This window comes from Arachis hypogaea, chromosome 9, assembly GCF_003086295.3.
Source record: "Arachis hypogaea cultivar Tifrunner chromosome 9, arahy.Tifrunner.gnm2.J5K5, whole genome shotgun sequence".
Lineage (NCBI taxonomy): Eukaryota > Viridiplantae > Streptophyta > Magnoliopsida > Fabales > Fabaceae > Arachis > Arachis hypogaea.
Window position 1 is genome coordinate 64886161 of NC_092044.1, and position 21558 is coordinate 64907718.

Sequence of the window (21558 nt, forward strand, 5' to 3'; positions counted from 1 at the left end):
GGTGTTAAATTGATGTTGGAGAATGGCAAAATGAATGGTAAGAGGTCGGTTGAATCTGAGGGAGCGTATATGAAGATTTGAGAGCAAATTTTCGAGGGCAAAAATTTTTGTTAGGGGGTAGGATGTAAACCTCGGGTAATTAATGAATAATTAGCCAATAAATTAATTATTATTCAAATAAAATTAGAAAATTAAATTTTATAGTTTAATGAAGTAAAAATAATTAAAATATGAATTTTGACACAAATTTTAAAGATTTTTGTCTAAAAACGGGCCAATGAGCCCAACCAGTTAAACTGGACCCAAACCGGGCCCAAAGCTCAACCTATAAGACACCCATATGAAGCCTTCTTCTTTATTTCACCCGTGGAATGTGCTGAAGAAGAGAGAAAATCACGTTAAAGCCCTAACATCACCTCAAAAAATTCAATCGTCTATAACTTTCAATTCGGAGCTCCGATTGATGAGTTGTCAGTGGCCATGTATTCGTCTCAGAATTCTTTACAAAACTCACTGAAAAATTTGGTAAGGGAATCATGTTTTCTCACCCATTTCTCTCCTTTTCAGTTCGTGATTTAGGTTTTGGTAATTGAGAGATTTTGTGATTTTGATAGTTTAAGGATACTCTAGCGGTGCATAATCACTGTATTTTGTCCATTTAACTCGTGAGTAATGGTAAAGAAAACCTAATCCTTGTGAATTGATGATTTAGTGAGCTCAATATTAATCATTGTGATATTGTATGAATTAGATTGTGTATCTTATTGAGTTGGAGTTAAATTGGTGGATATTGGAAGCTTGGAATTGAATTCTAGGAGCTGAATATTCAATTGGTGAGGAGTTGGAGCTTTGGAGCTTGAGAAATGGTAGATAATTGAGGTGTTCTATGCTTAGCGAGTTATTGGCCAAGTTATGGTTTTGGTTTCTCGTAGTTAATGTTTAATGTCACATTAAAACTTAGGCTAGAATACCTTAAGATAGGAATGAACTGAATGAATTATTGATGGATTGGGTATATGGTATATGATGTGTGTATAAAAGGATGAATGAATTTGTATGTGTTGCATTATGACTTTGGCGAGTATAAAATAACGATGATTGTTGATGTATTAAGAGTTGATGTTGGATTTGTGAAATTGATTGAATGGATTGGTTAATAGATGTCTGGTTTGATTTTGTAAACGGTTTGCTATTGGAGTTGGTTGGTTTTTGGAGAATATTTAATATTGAAATTCGTTTGATTTTGAAATAATTTGATACTGGAAATGATTTGAATGACCGAGAGGTGTTTAGTTTGGTGGTTGGGACCCTTGAGGGGTTGCAAAAGTCCAAGTTTCAGAGGAGATGTTGCCAAAATTTTTATGAAAATTGGATGCTTCGTTTGAAGTAGTTATTTAGAAAGATTTGGATTTTTAAGGATTATATAATTTGATTTTGAGTTATTAAGAAAAAGATTACATTTTGAGTTTGCTTTATTTAGAAAATAATGAATTGTGTTTTGGGTATGAATTGTTGATGAACAAAATGGGAGGTCTAATAATAAGGAATGAAGGATGATGAGAATTAATTTTTAAGTCTAATTGTTGAATGAATATGAATGAATTGTAATGATAATGAGATATGTCTGACCGGGTAAGAGGTGGTGGCGTTGTCCACTCGCTCTGGATCAGTGATGAAGTTGTATGATATATGATTGAGGTTGGCTATGAGGAAGAGGAATGTTAAGAACCGAGTTTGATTATGATTTTGAATGAATATGAAAAAATTATAATGATAATGAGAATGAATTTTGAATATGACTCCGAGTAAGATGCAGTGGTGTTATCTACTTGCTCTGAGTAAGAGTCAATAAGTCGGGTAAGATGCAATGATGTTATCCATTTGCTCCGGATAAGAGTTCGAGACTTCGAGTAAAATGCAAGGGTTGAGTTTTGTCGCTGCTTACTCCGGGTTGAGAACTGTAACACCACCTGGGTAAGAGGCAAGGGTGAAGTAGTCCCCTGCTTTGGATACACGAGTAAGATGCAAGGGTTACAACGTTGTCCCACTTGCTCTGTATTTGGTGTTCTGTCCAGGGTTAGCTACCGGATATATTGGATTTGGCTTTATAACCGACAAATGAAACTCGTCGGCCATAGCCTAGGCATATATTATGTGCATTTGTATGTTTTGATTGAGTGTGTATTATTTTGGTTTACTTAATTGCTTAACTCTGCTTATCTACTACCTATTTTACTTGTTGTAATTGTACCTTTATCTGTGCTTTCCTTGCTTGAATTGTATGGGTATGCTTCTGAGAGACCTTCTCTTGACGGAGGAGTGAAGGAGGGTTGTTCCACCAGTGATTTGGAAGTTTAGAGTTGGCAGAAGGTGCAGTGTTAGAATAGGGTTGGATTTCTTTAGTTAGATTACCGATATTATTGGTTTAGAATAAATTTTAAGATTAATTTGAGTGTCAAATGTAAGAACCGGGGTTTTTCATGTAAAATCATTTTGATAAAATAATAATTTTAGTGCCCAGAATAGATTCAAAATTTAGAAGTTTTAATTTGAAAATATAAATGAGAAATTTGGTTTCAGTGAATTTTTCTAAGTTGGAAAATATATTTCTTTCGAAAAGTTTTTGTGAAATTGCGTACTGGCACTTAAGCTAGCAGTACCAGCTCTAGTTTGTCCAGTACTGCTTATTTTGGGAAAATAAGATTTTGAAGATGGATTTATTATTTTAAGAGGAGAAAAATAATTTAGAATTGAAAACCGAGGAACAGGGGCAGGGACGGGGAGTAAATCTGGGGGCGGGGATGGGGAGCAGGGAGGCATCCCCCGCCCTCGCACTGTCCCATTGACATCCCTACTAATCTTAAAGGTTTTGGCCCAACGTGGGCCAAACGGACAAAAAATGCTAACTGGTTGGACCGGTTCCAAACCGGGTCCAAGGTCCAACATATATATGTGTAATTAATGAGTTTCAAACTCATTTTGAAGGGAAGAGAGAGAGAGAGAACTCGGATAGGTGGTGGTGGGGGGGGGTGAAACCCATTGTTACTATTCACCTCCACCTTCTGGGAGTCATAACTTGAGCTACGAGACTCCGATTGACGAGCTGTTTGCAGCCACACGAAGCTCTTGACGAGCTCTTCCTTTATATTTAAAGAAATATGGTAAGATCTCTCTTTCCACGCTCCAGTTTCTAGCCCTAATTTTCTTTCTTTTTGGGATTTGGTTCTTTAGAAGATTTTGTGATTTTGCTTGTTTAAGTGATCTCTAGTAGGGGATAATTGTTGGATTTTACCTCTAATCTCATTGGATAAGGTAAGGTTTCACTAAACCCTTATGTTTTGTTGTTTTGTGTATTTTAGATTTTGATTTTGGTGATATATATGTTGTTAGTTTGAGCTTTGGTGTTTGTTGGAGTTGGTTGAGGCCTTGGATCAAGCTTGGTGGCTTTGTTTTGGTGATTTGATGCGTTTGGGGATCGGTCAAGGTATGGTTTTGGTTTCTTTTATGTAATGTGTAATGTTTCTATACATTTAGGCTAGTTGACCCTAAGATAGGATTGAATGATATTGGTGTATGAATAATTATATGAATTGATGTAATTGTTGGTTATATGGGATTAGTGTGGTTAATGATGATTGTTGGGGATTATTGGTATTGATGAGTATTTTTGGTGGTTAGTTATATTGGTGAATAATGAGGATTATGAGAATTTCAGGTAATAAGTTAAGGTGATAAAGGATATTGATGATTATGATGTGTGATGATGTATGCTGATAATGATTTTTGGATATTGAATCTTGTGGTTGATGTTAAGGTTGGTGGATTATTGTTGATGTGTTATGTTGTTGGGAGATGTTGGTATTGTTGATAATTGATGATGAATATTGATGTTGTTAGTGTTAATTATAAATTGTGATATTGGTTGATGTTGGTGAGCGTGTATGTTGAGTGTGGTAATATGAATATGGATAATGATGGATAATGTTGAGGTTAAGTGAAGAGGATTTGAAGTGGTTGTTGATGTTTGTTGTTGGTTAAAGATTATTTATGATGGTTTTGGATGTTGATGATTAAGGAATTTGATGGTATTGAGTAGTGTAATTGGGATATTATGGAGGGTTGAGTTGGAAAAGGAAGGGTATGGGCTTTCATGTTGTCTGGTATTGTTGGGTTGTGATTGGTTTGGTTTTGAATTAGAACTTTTGGTAAAGTTGAGGTTTTGTAAGTTTTGGTAAAAGTTGGTTTTTGGTGAACTTTGTTTGATCATAACTTTTGCCTCGGTTTTCAAAATTTGTTGAAATTAGTTTAGAATTACAGTTTATTGAAAACTCTTTGAATCGATATAAATTTTGTAAAATTTGGAATTTTGTAGAGGAAGTTATCATCATTCAAAGTTTGGTATCAAAATCTGAAATTCTGTAGAGTTACAGAATTTTGTGATTTCTGATATGTGCGCAGGCACAACCCTGCAAAATTTTTAAACCTGTGTGCATGCATAGACCTGTGTGTACGCACACGTAGAGGAAGGCTTCCTGTTTTGAGCGCTAGCACAGCTGGTGCACGCACATATTTAATGAGGATTTACAACCTGTGCATATGCACAGCCCTATGCGCACACACACGTTGGGAAGGTCAGTCTGTTGGGGGTGCTCACACGCCTTGTGTGAGCAAACAGAATTGCAAAATTTGGTACCTGTGCGTACGCACACCCCTATGCGTACGCACACGTTTTGAAACTCTATTAGACATGCACACGCACACCCCTGTGCGTACGCATACACCCGGTTTCTCAAACTTAAACTTTGTTTTCAACTGTTTCACCTTCCCAACAAGCTTGTAAGCTTCTGTGACACTATTTTAAGACTCTTCGGTTTATTTTCGAGTATTAGAATATGGGGAAAGGTCCTAGGAGGTTTAATTTGGGTTTTTCTTTGAAAAGTTAGCAAACGGAGGTTTAGGTTTCTGGTGTATGGAAGATGAATTAGTTGAGAAAGAAGGAAGAGTTGTGAATATGGTGATTGCTGACAACAAATTTGAGAAGTTAATGAACCAATGAGTTTGAGATGGAATTAAGAACTGATGATGGTTATTATGGGCTTGGTGGATATGAAACGAAAATGTGCAGGGCCTATACCCCTGTCGTAGCAGATTTCTCTGCTGCATGAGTAGATGTTGTTGAAAGTGATTTGAGATGAGAAATGATAATGTCTGGTGATGATTTGAGGTTGATGGACTTGTTGGATTATATGAGAGTGTGTGGGGCCTATATCCCCGGCGTAACAGATTTCTCTGCTACATGAAAATATGTTGTTGAGAGTGTGCGGGGCCTATATCCCTGGCGTAGTAGATTTCTCTGCTGCATGGCTAGTGTTGTTGAGAGTGTGCAGGGCCTATATCCCTGGTGTGGTAGATTGTTCTGCTGCATGATTCGTTATGGTTATTTCCTTCTCTGTTGCAGGAAGTGTGCGGGGCCTATATCCCCAGCGTAGTAGACTCCCTACTACATGAGTGTGCAGGGCACTATATCTCTGGCATAGCAGAAGAGCTGCTGCATGAGTGCGCAGGGCACTATATCCCTGGCGTGGCAGAAAAGGCGACATCTGGGAGGATGTGTCGGGTTGGCATTCACAGACCGACTAGTGATATCACGAGCCAATAGAATAGGCATTCATCATATGCATCTTCTATATGCTTGCTTACTTTGTTTACTTGAGTTTTCCTAATTATATAACATGCCTACTTGCTTCTTTAATTACTTGTATATATATATGAATACTACTTGTGATTTTCCTTGTGTGCATTATTTGTGGTTGACCAGTGCTAAGGAGGTTAGGTAGGCAGTGGCGATGGGATCGCACGGAGGTTAGGGAGGCGAAGGCTGTGGGATACAGCGGTGTGATTAGTATTAGCTAGAATTCTCCTAAGTTTAGATAACCCTGTTTATGGTTTAAGTTCTTTATTTATTTAATTTTGTTAAGGCTTGAATATCCGTATGCGATGTGAAGTTATAGGATTGCCTTCGGCGTCCTGGGGCCTTACATCTCACATATTGGGCACTGTTACCATACTGAGAACCTCCGGTTCTCATTCCATACTTTGTTGTTGTTTTTTAGATGCAGGTTATAATTCACCTTGGTGAAATTGCAGATATGGTGACAGATCAGAGTATGGTTCTTCCTTAGTTTATTTCTGTTTTACTTGTTGTAATTACTCTCACATCTCTTTGTATTTTTATCTTTATGGCCTTAGAGGCTTACTCGAGAGATAAGTTGTATAAGATGTTTTAATTCAAAAATTTTGTATTTCTCTATTTGTAACTAATCGGCTTAAACTCCGCAAGCTACGGCTAGTTTGTTATGATTTATTATAATATTATATCTATATATGTTCTATTCTCTTGCATCCATACCTTGTGTCTTGTGCGATAGCTTCGTGTGAACATTTCGCGCTTTTATAATTCTGTTTTGAGCTTAATCCTTCATCGGGCTTCTAGGATATATTATTTCCTTCTATATATATATATATATATATATATATATATATATATATATATATGTATGTTTGTATGTATGTATGTATAAGCCTTAGGAATGTCGTAACATTTGATTAACCTTTGCTTTACGGCTAGAGGTAAGGGTTAGGGTAATTAGGGTGTTACATCGAAGTTCTAGGAATGCCTCTGGCTTTTCCAGGACCATTTATATTAACTATACGGGCAACTTTACCATGTTGGGAGCCCCCGTTCTTCATTCCATACATATTTCTATTATTTTTCAGATGCAGGATGCAACGCTCCGCACTGAGCATTCTGGAGACTCTTGGAAGCGAAGAACTATCTTGAGACTTGGTGTTTGTATTTGGTTTATGTTTATATATGTGTATAGATTCTCCATTTTGCCCCCTCTTAGAGGTTGACTTGGAGAAACAGGATTTATATTTATCTGTTGATTTATTTTTGGGGTTGTATATATACATATTCTAGCTCACCTTTGCTTCGCAGGTCAAGTCTAGATCTTGATTATATAACTATCATTTGGAACTCTACTTTTATATAACTATCTTTTTTTTTTTTGCAAATTTGGCTTAAGATCTAATCTTCTCCTAGATTGATTCCAAAGCAATCGTCTTCATTTTGATTGTAACCACTTGATGATTCTTCTGAGGGAGTAGGATCATCTTTGTGTTTTTTGTCTTCATCGATCATCTGCATGATTTGTTGAAGATGTCTTGCTAAGGTTTCTTTTGATTGGGCCCCTGCAAGGGCTGCTGCAATTTGGGCTTTCTGGTTGAGGAATACTGTTTCTTCATGGTCGAATGGTTTGGTGAACTTGGGGTGCTCTTTGAACCAATTTCGAACTTTTTCTGGATGAGCCATGGCGGCATCAAATTGAGACCACCATTTTACAAAGGCATTCCTTTGAAGCATAGGTGGTGCTTTTGGATGTTCTTGTTTGCCGTACCTGTACTGCCATGAGAATACCCAGGCCAGGGAGAAAACAGAGAAAAATTGAAGATCCGCAGGAATGCTTGTTTCCTGTTGGTCAAATTTTTTGGTGAAAATTTTGAACCCCTCATCGGCAGGTGGGGGCAAGATTTCTGGTAGAGGACCAAAGTAATCCCACCATTGGGAGAACCAATTTGGGAATTGATAATTGGTATTTTTCTTGAAATAAATGAGCCAAGAATGTCTATTTTGATTATTTTGTAACCAAAATACTCTTGTCCAGGCATCCACATAATCCCAATAAGAATATCCTATCGGGTCATAAGGATTAGAGAATTTTTTTGTATTGTTTGGGTTTTTACCAAATTGATTAGGGGTGAGTACTTTTAGAATTTGAATGGTTGAATGAGTTATGTTGGTGACATCTTTAGGATCTTTGTAATGTTTTATTGAGACTGAATCTGAATCCACTAATATGAATTCATAAAACTGTCTGGTTTTGTTCAAGACTGTTGGTCTAAAATGGAATCCTGGTGGAAAGACTTTAGGAATAACTTTAAAAGGTGATTTTTCCCAAAACTCAGGTTCCATTAGAAGGACAGATGAGAACTTGTTTTTTGAAATGTATGTGGTTGGTTGTTTTAATTGAGTCTTAACAGGCTGGGTTGGGTTTGATTGAGGTGGCATGGTTTGGGCAATTGTTTTTCCTTTTGGATCATTGCAAATGGTTTTTTGAGTTGCCATCTGTGAGATAAGTTTGGTAAGGTCTATTTCATCTTCATCTGAGCTGTCACATATGTCAGCCCAGGATTTTTTATGGAGTATTGTAAGGCCTGCATCTTGTAAGGCCAGTTTGGATTGGGAAGGCATAATCTGCCTTTGTTTGTTTGGCTGTTTGACTACTTGGGGGTTGAGTAGATGACTCAACTACATTTTTTGTGATATGAGTAGATGACCCAGTCGGCTCTTGGGTTATAGGGGAAGGTTGTTGGGTAGATGACCCAGTTGGGGTACTTGACCCAGATCTCTTAGTTGGCCCAGGAAGGGCTAGGCGAATACCTCTGCCTCTTACCGAGGCTAATGTTGCCTTTTTAGGCATCTTTTCCTTGGTTATCTCCCTGCAAATATTCACGTGTGAGAAAGTCAGGGAGAGAGTTTGAGTTACCCTTGATATGCTCAATGTTAAAATCAAAGACACTTAAAATTGCTTGCCATCTGGCAAAAATTTGTTTTGATGCAAGATTTTTTACATCATTTTGTAAAACATCTTTGGCTGATTTGCAATCAACTCGGACTAAAAATTTTTGATTGAGTAAGTCGGATTGAAATTTTGTGATGCATAAGACAATGGCTAAAATTTCTTTTTTGATTGTGGAATATTTTTGTTGAGTAGAATTCCAGTGTTTGGATGTAAATGCAATGATACATTATTTATCATGCAGTTTTTGTTTTAAAATACCACCATATCCTAAATCTGATGCATCAGTTTCTACTATTTTGAATGCATGAGGAATGGGCAGGTAAAGACATGGAAGATTGCGGACTTTGGTTTTAAGAAATCGGATAATATCCGAATGTTTGTCTGTCCAAGGTAGGGGATTTTTCTTAAGCCTATCATGGAGGGGCTTAAGGAGATTGTTCAGATTCAGGATGAAATCTGAAACATAATTGAGATATCCTAGGAACCTCTGGAGCCGAGGTTTATCAAGGATATAATCTGGAAACTTTTCTGCAAATAAAATTGATCTTTCAATAGGAGTTATTGTTCCTTGGAAAATAATGTGACCAAGAAATCGGATTTTTGTTTGAAAAAGAAAAATTTTTGGTTTAGAAACAGCAAGTCCATTTTTTTGGATGATGTACATAAAAGTTTTAACATGTTTGAAATGTTTATCCAGAGTCTGGGAAAAAATTAAGACATCATCAATATAAACGATTGCAAAGTTTGAGTATGGATTGAAAATATCATTCATGATCTTCTGAAATTCAGAAGGGGCATTTTTCAGACCAAAAGGCATTACATTCCATTCATATTGCCCGAATGGAACTGTAAAAGCTGTTTTATATCGGTCTGATTCGGTGATTTGGATTTGCCAAAAGCCCGACTTCATATCAAATTTTGAAAAAATATTTGCTGAGTTTAATCTATTAAGCAAATCCTTTTTGTTTGGGATGGGGTAACGAATCCACTGTAAAGCTTGATTCAAAGGTTTGTAATTGATAACAAGCCTGGGAGTTTCTCTTTCTATTTCAGCTTGTTTATTAACATAAAAAGCAGAGCAAGACCAAGGACTTTTGCTAGGACGGATTAATCTTTTATCCAAGAGATCTTTAATTTCTTGTTGACAATGCTGCAAAAGCTGCTCATTCATTTGAATGGGACGGGCTTTTGTAGGGATTTTTGATTCTTTGAAATCCTTTTCATATGGAAGATCAACTATGTGTTCTTTCCTATCCCAGAAGGCATGAGGAAAATCAGAACAAATAGATTTTTCAATTTGATTTGAAAGATTTTTTATTTTTTCTTGAATCTTTGGTTGCGAAAGCTGTGATTCAAGGGTTTTGAAAGAGATTTCTTCTTTTAGAAAACAAATCTGTTTGGTTTTGGATTCAATTAGGTTTAGAGATCTTTGCTTTGGTGAGTCTAGAAACTCAAAGAAAGTTACTTGTCCTCCTACAAAAGAGGTAAGTCCAGGAAAATCTGCCAGGTATGGAAACAATAGATTTATGAAAGGTGTCCCCAAAACTACATCATTTTTTAATAAAGACATTGGTTATTTTAAAATTGATACTTAGCCTTTCACCCGTTATTGAGCTAAGGCGTTCAGTAGTTTTTTCGAAATATTTTGTGGGGACCAGACCTTCCCTAATACAGTTTGAATCTGCACCTGAATCAAAGAGTGCAATGGTGTCAAAAACAAAATCTTTAACGACAATTCGGACATTAACATGATGCTTCATGAAGGAGAATAAATTTATTATTCTCAAAATTTGTTTTACCTCATTGTCGTTAGAAATTTTATTTTCTTGTTCCTTAGAGCACTCAGTTTGGTTTAAAAGAGAACCAAGATCCTCATCACCAGATTCTTCTTCTTGTACTAATTGCGAGAGAATAAGATGATGATCGTTTTGGTTTCTTTTGATTTCCTGGATTTCTCTCTTAAGATTGTTAACCTCAGTTTGGAGGTCCTGAATGGTTATGGGACGAATAACTTGTTTTTCTAATTTTTTGAAAATAGGTTTGACATCATATTTATTGTTAAGGACCAAATTTTTGGGTTTTTTCTCCTTTTGTAAAGATCTTTTTAGTTTCAAAAGAAAGTCTTTCTTTTGTTCTGGATTGTCAATAGCCTCGATAGCATCAAATAAGAGATCTTGATCTTTGGATAAAACATTAATTTGCTTGATATCTGAATCTGAGGATGACTCAACATCATCAACTTCGATATTGTTGATATTATCATCAGAAGATTCTGGTCCAGAGTTATCATCTGAACTCTCAATCATAAGATTATTAATCTGTTCCTCAATCTGAGGATCAAGGTTCAGATTATTAATCTTTCCTTTTAACCGACAATATTTGCTAACATGTCCTGGTTTTTTACATGTGTAACAAATAATGGGGTTTTTCTGGGGATACTTTTGAAAATTCTTTTGGAAACCTGTTTCATTTTTAGGTTTTTGAAAACCCTTTTTGAATCTTCTAAAATTCTTTTCAGGGTTAGATTTAAAAACTTTTCGGTTGGAAGGTCTTTTAGATTTCCTCGGATGACAAGTAGGAAGACCAAATTGTTCACAGAAAGTTCCCAAATCGATACGATTTTGAGTTTTCTCACGAGCAAGTTGCCTTTGAATTTTATCATCTTGACAAATCTTTAGGGCAACCTTTTGGATAAAAGAAATGAGTTGGCCATAACTTAACTCATCATATGGTATTATTCCGTCAGGGGTTAAGCTACGAATTTTGTCCCTTACTTTATCTCCAAGGGATTTGGGGAGTCCAGCAAGGAATTTTTCTTTCCAGAAAGGTTGTTGACTGTCTTCTCTGGTATAAACCCTAGTAAGAAAGGTGTCTTTATACCATCGAAAGTCGGACAAAGTTTTGCATCTGAGATTGGAAAGCAGCTCAGCAGAACGGTCTTTCCAAAGAGATGGATCACCAATGAAGTGGCTTGCTATGGTAAAAATTAAGGTATTGACAACATCGGGGATAGGTTCCCCGTCGTCACCAATGATGGGTTCGTTCTGGTCGTTGACTTTTATGACAGAAAAGATTGAGTGTTTTTCGTTATCGGAAAGGTAGTTATCCCACCATCCCTTCAGTTGGCCACTAAACCCCGAAACAATAACATTGGCTATAGCTTCTTCAGAGGTATCATGGGCTACTTGATAGGCTGTGCCTACCATTGTCATATGCTGGAGCATATTCATGATATTATATTCCGTTTTGCCATCTATATTCCATTCATAGACATTATTGGCATTGAAGCTAACAAAACCTAGTTCTCTTTCTTCGAGAGCTAGATCTGGAGCGGATACACGATTATAACCATACGTAGAGGGTTTAGTTAAACCCTTCCACTTGGTTAGGGAGTTGGTCAAAATGGGGCTGATCTTGAGGGATGATTTGCCAGAATCATCACTTTGCTCAGAGCAAGATTCATTGGACTCAAGTCCGAGGGCATTAATAGCTTTAGATGAGCGTGTTTAAACACGAGAAGTAGATTCACCTGAGTTTGTAGGAGTTTCAGGGATAGTAGTAAAACGGTTCAAAAGTTGGTCAATCTTTTGAATAACTTCCGAATCACTGGATTGTTGTTTTAAAATGGAGGTTTTAAGACTTTGCTTAGCCTTGCTACTTATTTTGAAAGGTTTAAAAAGAGGCTTCTCAATACTTTTAGAGGTTGATGCTTCAGAAACATTTTTCAAGGAGAAAGTAGATCCTGAAGATGAAAGGTTGTCACCCAAGCATTGTAAAAATTTGTTGGTATAATTTGATTGTTCAATAAGATTTTTAATATCTTTAGGGGCGACAGCTTCATCCACATTCTTTGTTTTAAAGGGAGAGGCCATAACAGGATTATGTCCTTCCGTATTTGAGATAATAAAAGCTCCTTTTGGAGGAAACTCAGATCTAACTAAGTTCCCATCTTTGACTTTCCAAGTTGAAATAACATTTGCTGAAAATGAAGTTTGTTTATTTTTAAAAGGATACTCAATGTTGTTTTTTATGGAATAAGCATGAAACCATTCAAAAAAAGGAATATGTAATCTAACATCATTTAAAAATTTGTAATATTTTTCTTTGAATGATGAGATTTGAGAAGCTGTATAAGTACGTAAATACCATTCTCTTTGGAGGTCATACTCTTTAGAGTTAAGGTTTTTACGTAAGGCTTCTCTGTTTATAGTAAATTCTGTGTTATTCATTTACCATTCAAAGAAGAATATGTTGGAGATTGATGGGATGGAATAGAAGATTCAACTTCAAATTCTACATCACCATCATCTTCTTGGTAAACTCCTTGAGAAATGCATGAATTATTTTGTAATCCGGAAATATGTATTTCAGAATTGGCTGGTCTCGACATTTTTGAAAACTGATATTGGGAAGTTACTGAAAAAGATCTTCTTGCTGAAGCAAAATCATTTGATGTTCCTGCTTCAGATCTAGAAGAAAAAGAGTTTCGTCTATCAAAGAAAATCTCTACTTTCCCTGATTCATCTTGTTTTACTTCGCGTAAAAGAGGTGCTTGTCTAGGTTGCGTTGGAATGGCTCGGTCAATTGACCATGATTGTGGGAGGTCAATTTCATCCCATCTTATGAGCCTTGGGATCATAACGTTGGCCTTTGTCATGTCTGTGACAAACAAAGTGGTTTCACGATCTTGGGACTTAAGAAGGACTCTAGAGTTACAAGTGTTCATGACCTTGTATTGAATCCTATAGATTAAAGCGGCTGGAATGGAACCTTCTTTCATGTTAAGACCATGAATTCGAATGCTTAGGAAAAGAGAGTCAAGAATGTTAAGGTCTAACAGACTGACTGTCTTGTTTGGGAAACAGTTGAAGTAAACTGGACCATGTCCTAGACTTGTTTCAACTGTTCCGATTAAGGAGTCTTGGAAGTCATTGTGTCTAATGTCTCTAAGACACATGAGGATAGAGGCATTCAAACCTTCTCGGATGAGTGGTTTGACTGCAACTTGGACACACCCTATGTGAAGATATCTGTAGTGGCGGGCATGTTCTCTAACTGATTGTTTAGTCAGAAGATGGAATTCCTCACCGGAATCGGGTCCTAGAGGAATATTATTTTCAGCGGTTTTGATGATATAATCAGATTTTCTCTTGTTATCATCAGGGACATATAACTCATCTTGTGGGATTTTGGGTATTTCCCAATTGTCAATGGCTTGATTGATATCTTCGAAGCAGACTTCTTCTTCAAAGATATTGTGTTTGGGGGAAAGTTCCTCAGGACGGGTAACTTTCTCAGTAAGGGGATTGGAAGAAGAATGGATCGGAGAGGAGGAAGAAGAGGACAGTGAAGAAAAGGAAAGGCGTCTAGAGAGAGAGCGAAAGAGTTTAGACATGATATCAGATTTTATGTAATCATGTCTAAACTCTTTCGCTCTCTCTCTAGACGCTTTGTTTTTGACACCATTGCACTCTTTGATTCAGGTGCAGATTCAAACTGTATTAGGGAAGGTCTGGTCCCCACAAAATATTTCGAAAAAACTACTGAACGCCTTAGCTCAATAACGGGTGAAAGGCTAAGTATCAATTTTAAAATAACCAATGTCTTTATTGAAAAGGGAAATATCAGAATTCCCACCGATTTCATCATAGCAAAAGATATAAAAAATGATGTAGTTTTGGGGACACCTTTCATAAATCTATTGTTTCCATACCTGGCAGATTTTCCTGGACTTACCTCTTTTGTAGGAGGACAAGTAACTTTCTTTGAGTTTCTAGACTCACCAAAGCAAAGATCTCTAAACCTAATTGAATCCAAAACCAAATAGATTTGTTTTCTAAAAGAAGAAATCTCTTTCAAAACCCTTGAATCACAGCTTTCGCAACCAAAGATTCAAGAAAAAATAAAAAATCTTTCAAATCAAATTGAAAAATCTATTTGTTCTGATTTTCCTCATGTCTTCTGGGATAGGAAAGAACACATAGTTGATCTTCCATATGAAAAGGATTTCAAAGAATCAAAAATCCCTACAAAAGCCCGTCCCATTCAAATGAATGAGCAGCTTTTGCAGCATTGTCAACAAGAAATTAAAGATCTCTTGGATAAAAGATTAATCCGTCCTAGCAAAAGTCCTTGGTCTTGCTCTGCTTTTTATGTTAATAAACAAGCTGAAATAGAAAGAGAAACTCCCAGGCTTGTTATCAATTACAAACCTTTGAATCAAGCTTTACAGTGGATTCGTTACCCCATCCCAAACAAAAAGGATTTGCTTAATAGATTAAACTCAGCAAATATTTTTTCAAAATTTGATATGAAGTCGGGCTTTTGGCAAATCCAAATCACCGAATCAGACCGATATAAAACAGCTTTTACAGTTCCATTCGGGCAATATGAATGGAATATAATGCCTTTTGGTCTGAAAAATGCCCCTTCTGAATTTCAGAAGATCATGAATGATATTTTCAATCCATACTCAAACTTTGCAATCGTTTATATTGATGATGTCTTAATTTTTTCCCAGACTCTGGATGAACATTTCAAACATGTTAAAACTTTTATGTACATCATCCAAAAAAATGGACTTGCTGTTTCTAAACCAAAAATTGTTCTTTTTCAAACAAAAATCCGATTTCTTGGTCACATAATTTTCCAAGGAACAATAACTCCTATTGAAAGATCAATTTTGTTTGCAAAAAAGTTTCCAGATTATATCCTTGATAAACCTCAGCTCCAGAGGTTCCTAGGATGTCTCAATTATGTTTCAGATTTCATCCCGAATCTGAACAATCTCCTTAAGCCCCTTCATGATAGGCTTAAGAAAAATCCCTTACCTTGGACAGACAAACATTCGGATATTATCCGATTTCTTAAAACCAAAGTCCGCAATCTTCCATGTCTTTACCTGCCCATTCCTCATGCATTCAAAATAGTAGAAACTGATGCATCAGATTTAGGATATGGTGGTATTTTAAAACAAAAACTGCATGATAAAGAATGTATCATTGCATTTACATCCAAACACTGGAATTCTACTCAACAAAAATATTCCACAATCAAAAAAGAAATTTTAGCCATTGTCTTATGCATCACAAAATTTCAATCCGACTTACTCAATCAAAAATTTTTAGTCCGAGTTGATTGCAAATCAGCCAAAGATGTTTTACAAAATGATGTAAAAAATCTTGCATCAAAACAAATTTTTGCCAGATGGCAAGCAATTTTAAGTGTCTTTGATTTTAACATTGAGCATATCAAGGGTAACTCAAACTCTCTCCCTGACTTTCTCACACGTGAATATTTGTAGGGAGATAACCAAGGAAAAGATGCCTAAAAAGGCAACATTAGCCTCGGTAAGAGGCTGAGGTATTCGCCTAGCCCTTCCTGGGCCGACTAAGAGATCTGGGTCAAGTACCCCAACTGGGTCATCTACCCAACAACCTTCCCCTATAACCCAAGAGCCGACTGGGTCATCTACTCATATCACAAAAAATGTAGTTGAGTCATCTACTCAACCCCCAAGTAGTCAAACAGCCAAACAAACAAAGGCAGATTATGCCTTCCCAATCCAAACCTTGTTGGCCTTACAAGATGCAGGCCTTACAATACTCCATAAAAAATCCTGGGCTGACATATGTGACAGCTCAGATGAAGATGAAATAGACCTTACCAAACTTATATCACAGATGGCAACTCAAAAAACCATTTGCAATGATCCAAAAGGAAAAACAATTGCCCAAACCATGCCACCTCAATCAAACCCAACCCAGCCTGTTAAGACTCAATTAAAACAACCAACCACATACATTTCAAAAAACAAGTTCTCATCTGTCCTTCTAATGGAACCTGAGTTTTGGGAAAAATCACCTTTTAAAGTTATTCCTAAAGTCTTTCCACCAGGATTCCATTTTAGACCAACAGCCTTGAACAAAACCAGACAGTTTTATGAATTCATATTAGTGGATTCAGATTCAGTCTCAATAAAACATTACAAAGATCCTAAAGATGTCACCAACATAACTCATTCAACCATTCAAATTCTAAAAGTACTCACCCCTAATCAATTTGGTAAAAACCCAAACAATACAAAAAAATTCTCTAATCCTTATGACCCGATAGGATATTCTTATTGGGATTATGTGGATGCCTGGACAAGAGTATTTTGGTTACAAAATAATCAGAATAGACATTCTTGGCTCATTTATTTCAAGAAAAATACCAATTATCAATTCCCAAATTGGTTCTCCCAATGGTGGGATTACTTTAGTCCTCTACCAGAAATCTTGCCCCCACCTGCCGATGAGGGGTTCAAAATTTTCACCAAAAAATTTGACCAACAGGAAACAAGCATTCCTGCGGATCTTCAATTTTTCTCTGTTTTCTCCCTGGCCTGGGTATTCTCATGGCAGTACAGGTACGGCAAACAAGAACATCCAAAAGCACCACCTATGCTTCAAAGTAATGCCTTTGTAAAATGGTGGTCTCAGTTTGATGCCACCATGGCTCATCCAGAAAAAGTTCGAAATTGGTTCAAAGAGCACCCCAAGTTCACCAAACCATTCGACCATGAAGAAACAGTATTCCTCAACCAGAAAGCCCAAATTGCAGCAGCCCTTGCAGGGGCCCAATCAAAAGAAACCTTAGCAAGACACCTTCAACAAATCATGCAGATGATCGATGAAGACAAAAAACACAAAGATGATCCTACTCCCTCAGAAGAATCATCAAGTGATTACAATCAAAATGAAGACGATTTCTTTGGAATCAATCTAGGAGAAGATTAGATCTTAAGCCAAATTTGCAAAAAACAAAAATATATCAACTTGTACTGTACCAATAGTACCGGTTAACATAACCGGCACTGTAGAAACAGTAATTTTCTCAACTATAAAAGGAGGCCCCCCTTTCATTGTAAGGCACCCTTTTCATTTTACAAAAACATAGAGAGAAGTTAGTGAGAGACGCTCTGAGAGTTCCCCTTGTAAGCTCTCCAGCTCTTTTTCCCTCTTCTCCCTTTTCAATACATTCAATAAAAATCTTTTATTCAGTTCTTCATTTTAGTGTTTCCATATTTACTTTTCTGCAACTGCATATGTGTGCGGACTACCGCCACATCTAATTACATATCTAACCTGCATATGCGTGCGGACTACCGCCGCATCTAACTTCATATTTATTTCTTTGCTCTTGCATATATCATACTGCATTCATACTGACACCTACCTCCTTCTTCCCCTTTCCCTCCTAGATCCGCTCCGGGCCATCTGTTATATATATATATATATATATATATATATATATATATATATATATACACACACTTTTAGAGGTCATAGCGCCTCGCCAACTCTATTTACATCCTAGGTGTAAATCTCTGTGTGGTAGGGTATTATAGTCACAAACATGAGATTCATTAGAATTCACAGTATTACTATTAAAGATGTAATTTTACAGTTTGAAAGAACACACTGCACAGTCTTGGCAGCAGCATGTCCAAGCCTCAAATGTCGAAAATTAAAGAAATTACAAGTAGCAACAAAAATTATAGGATTAGAATAATTTCTCTTATTTTTAGGAACAATAACATCATGAAATCTATAAATTCCGTTATGCCAAAAACATTGCAAGAGAGCCTTCCTACTGTGGTGACATTTAAGAAAGCAAATTCTTGCATGAAACTCAAAGAAAATTTGGTCATTCTTAACAAGTTTAGCAACACTAATTAGATTTTTAGTTAGTTTAGGAGAATGAATAAGACTGCACAATTTCAACAATTTATTTGAATCCTTAGCAAGCAAGAAAGATTGACCGATTTATGGAACTTTCAAATCTATGCCATTACCTATTTGAATCTATTTTGGACCTTGATAATTTGAACAGTAAATCATAGTAGAATGGTCTGGGGTGGCATGGTGTGAAACACAAGTGTTTTGATGGTAAGCTGCATTAGTAACAGATGAGGCTTTAATAATGTACACAAATAGATTGTGAAAGGTAGAAAAAGGCAGTGGTGGAGAGGTTGATCAAGAAGGGGTTAAAGTGATAGATATTGTTAATCAGTAAGAGACATGTCTATTAGGATGTGATTGGACAAGAGAAAAAAAATTATGGTAAAATCTATGGGAGCAACGCCAAGCTGAATGACAAATTTTGCCATACACTTAGAATTGTAGTATATTCAAAAAAGAATTTATTCCACCCTTATTGAATTTGCTTTTTTTCTTCTTCTGCTAAATGATATTTGTGTAAAATGTGCTTGTGTTAGAAGAGTTTCTAGTTTTCTAACCTTCAAGCATGTCATCAGGTGAAATAAGATACTTTCTTCCTCATTAAGTGATAATGATTCTGATTTAGAGTTAATTATAGTCAAAAGCATTTGATAATCTTCATTGAACCCTTTAAGAATAATATCAATATGCACCTATATGCTGAAAGGACTACCTAGAACAACAAGGGAAACAATGAGCTTGATTTTGGAGATATATTGTGAAGATCTTAAACCATGCTTCTTGGTTAGCTTTGGTTGAAGTTCCAGTTATTTTACCTTGTCTTTGGTTAATTTGAGGATATACTCTTCAATCTTGCTCCAATTACTTTATTAAATTCTAATTAAAACTATTGTAGTATGGAGTCTGATGAGCGAATAATTTATACGCTTTTTGGCATTGTTTTTAGGTAGTTTTTAGTATGATCTAGTTACTTTTAGGGATGTTTTCATTAATTTTTATGCTAAATTCATATTTCTGATGAGCGAATAATTTTTATGCTCTGTGATTTCAGGTATTTTCTGGCTGAAATTGAGGGACCTGAGCAAAACTCTGATAGGAGGCTGACAAAGGACTGCTGATGCTGTTGGAATCTAACCTCCCTGCACTCGAAATAGATTTTATGGAGCTACAGAACTTCAAATGGCGCACTCTCAACGGAGTTGGAAAGTAGACATCCAGAGCTTTCCAGCAATATATAATAGTCCATACTTTACTCGTGATTAGATGACGTAAACTGGCGCTCAACGCCAGTTTCCTGTTGCTGTCTGGAGTCAAACGCCAGAAACACATCACAAACCGGAGTTGAACGCCCAAAACACGTTACAACTTGGCGTTTAACTCCAAAATAAGCCTCAGCTCGTGGATAGATCAAGATCAGCTCAAACATACACCAAGTGGGCCCTGGAAGTGGATTTATGCATCAATTACTTACTTCTGTAAACCCTAGTAGGTAGTCTAGTATAAATAGGATAGTTTACTATTGTATTACATATCTCTGGATGCCTAGTCCTTAGACCTTCATGGGGGCTGGCCATTCAGCCATGCCTGAACCTTTCACTTATGTAATTTCAATGGTGGAGTTTCTACACACCATAGATTAAGGGTGTGGAGCTCTATTGTACCTCAAGTTTCAATGCAATTACTATTATTTTCTATCCAATTCGATTTATTCCTGTTCTAAGATATTCGTTGCACTTCAACTTGATGAATGTGATGATCTGTGACACTCATCATCATTCTCACCTATGAACGTGCGTGATTGACAACCACTTCCGTTCTACCTTAGTCTGGGCGCATATCTCTTGGATTCCTTAATCAGAATCTTCGTGGTATAAGCTAGAATTGATGGTGGCATTCATGGGAATCCGGAAAGTCTAACCTTGTCTGTGGTATTCCGAGTAGGATTCTGGGATTAAATGACTGTGACGAGCTTCAAACTTCTGAAGGCTGGGCGTTAGTGACAGACGCAAAAGAATCAAGGGATTCTACTCCAACCTGATTGAGAACCGACAGATGATTAGCCGTGCTGTGACAGAGCATTTGGACCATTTTTACTGAGAGGATGGGATGTAGCCATTGACAACGGTGATGCACTACATACAGCTTGCCATGGAAAGAAGTAAGAAGAATTGGATGAAAGCAGCAGGAAAGCAGAGATTCAGAAGGAACACAGCACCTCCATGCACCTATCCGAAATTTCCACTATTGGATTACATGAGTAACTCTATCTTTACTTTCTGTTTATTTTTATTAATCATATTTAAACCAATAATCTCTTAAATTAGTTAAATCCGCCTGACTGGGATTTACAAGATGACCATAGCTTGCTTCATACCAACAATCTCTGTGGGATCGACCCTTACTCACGTAAGGTATTACTTGGACGACCCAGTACACTTGCTGGTTAGTTGTGCGAAGTTGTGTATTAAATTTTAGACACCATGATATTGAGCACCATATTTTTGGAGCCATTATCGGGGAATTAATTCCATACAACAATAAAGAGTACGAATCACAATTTCGTCCACCAGAGTCTTTCTTGGGATGACTTTCTAGATATTATTCTCTATGGCATTTACCGCTTGTTGTTGTCATATTTTATGGTTATTTTTACCTATTTATTTAAAATATTATTTAAAAATGATTTAGGTTCAAAAACAATGTAAGTAGAAGGAATGACTTATTGAGTTTATTGTGTGATAGCCATGGATAACAAAATTAGGATTTTGATAGCATGAAAGAATAGTGATTGATCATGAAAAAGGAGCGATGTGATTCAAAGAATAAAGGGATGAACATTGAATGAATAAGAAGAACTGTTCTTACAGTTCAACGAAAAGGAAAAATAGAGAAAACTTGTTGTGCAAGAAATTATATGAAACTGATATTGCTCATCTAAATTATACTGACCAGCAAGTACAGTGGGTCGTCCAAGTAACACCTTACGTGAGTAAGGGTCGATCCACGGAGATTGTCAGCTTGAAGCAAGCTATGATCATTTTGTAAATCTCAATCAGGCGGATTCAAATGGTTATGAGAGTTTGATAATTAAAAGAGAAATAAAACATAAAATAGGATAGAGATACTTATGCAATTCATTGGTGGAAATTTCAGATAAGCGTATGGAGATGCTTTGTTCCCTCTGAGCC